This window comes from Solanum pennellii, chromosome 11, assembly GCF_001406875.1.
Source record: "Solanum pennellii chromosome 11, SPENNV200".
Lineage (NCBI taxonomy): Eukaryota > Viridiplantae > Streptophyta > Magnoliopsida > Solanales > Solanaceae > Solanum > Solanum pennellii.
The window spans coordinates 12,285,243-12,288,890 of record NC_028647.1 but is presented as its reverse complement, the minus strand read 5'-3'; positions in this window follow the sequence as shown (position 1 = coordinate 12,288,890).

Genomic DNA, 3,648 nt, shown 5'->3' with positions numbered 1-3,648 from the left:
AAGCTCATTTTTTTAAAAGTTGGCCGAGACTACAATTTCCAGCAGGCTGGAAATATAGTCTCTTCCAATCCATTTTTGTCTTAATCTTTTGTTGATTTTATTTTTGTAGCTTTCATGTAATGATGTGTTGGGTTCAATCCTTAGTGATCTCACTTATTTTACATTCATTTTTCATTGCATTTTGCACCATTTTATTTGGCCGAACCCAACCTACCAAATGCTGAAAATTTGTTCACTATTTTAAGTTTCTTTTTATCATCATTCATACATTAATTCTTAAGGCATTTCGTGGATCATTTGGTGCATCTTTAAGTGTAATCTTTTTATGATTATATTTAGCCAAGAATTACCATTTCATCCAGCAACATTACACCACTTTTACACCTCATTATTTACACAAACATTCGCACATAAAATTCAACCATAAAAACATTTTCACATACGTTCGGTTGACATAACTTAACATGCTTACAATTCCAAACACATAATCAAGAACACATTATCACCAAAATCAAACTTCATACTTAAACTACCAGCAAACATACCAACAACATGATCTCTAACCTATTTCACAAGTTTACCAGCAAACATACCAACAACATGATCTCTAACCTATTTCACATTGAGATCAAAGGGATACTAGGGACAAGGAGTTCGACAAGAACGGGAACAACCCTAGTTTTCGAGTAGATTCATCTGAGCCTTAAGGGTCTCTTGGGAAAAGGACCAAGACTAAGAAAACGCATACCTTTTATGACGTTCAAACCTAGACTTTCTACCCAAAATCTTCTCCAAAAATCACATCCGAATCCCCTCTAAGTCAACACTAACTCGACGGACAAACTTCTCTTTGCATACGTGATTGATTTCGTTTGTTTTCTTATATTTTCGTTGTGATTTCTCCAAGTGTGAAGAACTTTGGTTTACCTACTGTTTTTTGAAGTTATTTGGCAGAGAGAATCGTGAGTGAGAGTGATAGAGACGTAAGAGAGAGAGAGATGAGCGTGGGAGATAAGAGTTCTCTTAGGATTAAGAGTCTAGTTTAGGATTTAGTCAAATAAGATTTTTATTTAATTATTAAAAATATGATTTTTTTTATTTTAAATCAGATAATAAATAATAAATATAAATTAATTACATTAATTTACAAACTTAAATTAAAAATAATTTAATTCATTGCTTTCACCTAGGTTCGAACCCAGGTGGAGCAAGACTTCACTTCAAGAGCCAATTTTTGGTCCTCTCTCCCCAAAATGCCCCTCCACCTTATTACTTAAATAACTAATTATATATTTAGGATAATTACGATACTACCCTTAGTCTGGAAAAAAACTATTTTACCCCTAGACCCTCCAAATCTAAGATTTTCCCTTTTTAAGTCTGGTAAAGACTTTTTCAAGTAAATCTTCGTATTCGAGAGCCCTACATGGTTGAACCCAACCTTTTCTATCTCAAATAACACCCAAGTTAGTTGGCTTGGATGTAGCAAGGGTTCAGAGGTCTGGTTTCTACGCGCATCAATCCGTGTGAACCCGATCTAATCGTAGGCATTCTAGACACATTAAGCATTACTTAGCATATTCATTTATTAGGGTTGTTACATTAAGGTTGAGCCCCGTATTTAGGAAAACATTTTTAATAGGATCCTCTTTCAATCTTGAATCCGAAATTTACAATTAAAGGTAAAGAATAGTACGTCTCGAATTAATTTATGTTTTTTTAAAACTATAATTGTATAAATATTTATGATTTGTTTTAAATATTAAAACTTTTATATATTATTTTTAAAAAATATTAACTATTAAGTACAATCACATAATTGAGACAAAGGAATAATTAAGATGAACATAGTGTTTATTTAAATGGGTGGGTGGTGAATTTATTTAAATTATATCAATAAGTTAAATTATAACAAATATTTGAGCGTCATGTATTTTAAAAAATATTTAAATGATTTAAATTTAAAACCGTTAAATAAGTGGTCAATTTTGAACTCAAAAGGTGGATGACAAGGGTATTTTGGAGCCAATAGGTGGGTGAGAAGGGTATTTTGAAGCCAATAGGTGGATGAAGGGTAGTTTTGTACCATTTCTAATACTTAAAGGTATTTAGGCCCTTTTCGTTCATTCTTTTATCAATAAAGTCATGCTTTCTAAAAAAAAAATTAATTATGTTGGAGGGGGGTTAAGGGGCTGAGCAACACCCCTAGGCCTTAACGTTAATAATAACAATAAGTACAAGGAGGGGGCATAAACCTTACCTCCGATCCTAAGATGGTTCAGTAGTCAAGCTTTCAAACTGGAAATTCAACTCATCCCCTTACAAAAAAGAGAAACCAGAATACTAAACACCTAGAAGAGAGGACTCCCCTTAATACAAAGTATCTAGGAATCACAAATAAGGGAGAATCTCCCTTTACATAAGTAAGACAAGAATAAAAAACTATCCTATTCAAAAAGACCATACAAAATAGCATAATCTAGTTAAATAGGCTCCTAACCAAAATTGGTATAGAAAAGTTATACCATAAAAGTAAGAAACAATCATGGAGGCTTCTTAATCCTTTTTAGTTTCTTTCTCCTAAAGTTAGTCTTGCCCAACTTTTCCAGAATGAAACTTCCTCTTGCAAGAGTAGGTAGTTGGTTTTTGATGTCGAAGTGTTGTATAATATATGTGTTGTTACTGTATTTGGAGAGTTGATCAACTGTGTTGTTTTCTTCTCTGTACACATGAGTAATCTTGACTTGTTCCAATTATTGCACTAAATTGTGGAGATTGAATGTGTATTGCTGCAGATTCCGTGGGGTTTAGCCCGATTTGAGAGTCAAAAAATGAGCAATTCTAAGTCTACTTCCAAGTGAATTTTCTTATATCCAAGTTGAATACACAAATCTAGCCCATGACTAGCTGCCTAAATCTCCACTTGATTGTTGGTACCGGATCCCAGTGGAATGGTGAATGTATATCATGTTTCCTTGGTGGTCTCATACAATTCCTCCTCTTCCAATTTTTTCGGGGTTGTCGAAAGAACTACCATTAATGTTAAGCTTGAGAAAAGGTTGATTAGGTTTCTCCCATTTCACTTCTTTAATCATAATCTCATGCTTACAACATGCCACCATTCCGATTAGTATGTTCCAATTGTTAGGGCATTGAATGTATGGATAAGTTGTGTTGAGAAAATTATTGAAATCATTGAGGATGAGAAATTTAACTCGAACTGTGTTGGACAGTTTTGCTCCATATTTTTCCGCGCACCTATTTCTCTAAAGGTTCCACATGATGATCATTGGCAGGAATTTAATGAGCAGCTTCTGCACTTCATTCCTATGCTCCAGATTCCACCATCTTTGCAGCAGTGTATGAATTGTGGTGTGATCATGGTGGATCCCTGCAGATGCAAAAAAGAAACTCCATACACTGTTAGAAAAGTTACCACAAATAAAATTGTGTTCTATATCATCTTCACTTGGACTGTAGCTGCAAGAGCACTGTGCAGCGTCCATCCCAAATCTAATAATCTTTTCATTAGTAGGGAGTTTACCTCGAAGCGACCTCCACACTAGAAAAGAAATTTTAAAAGGAATGTATTTATGACAAATGCCTTTACTGATGATGTTGTTGTCCCTCCTGCGTCTAATATGTTCC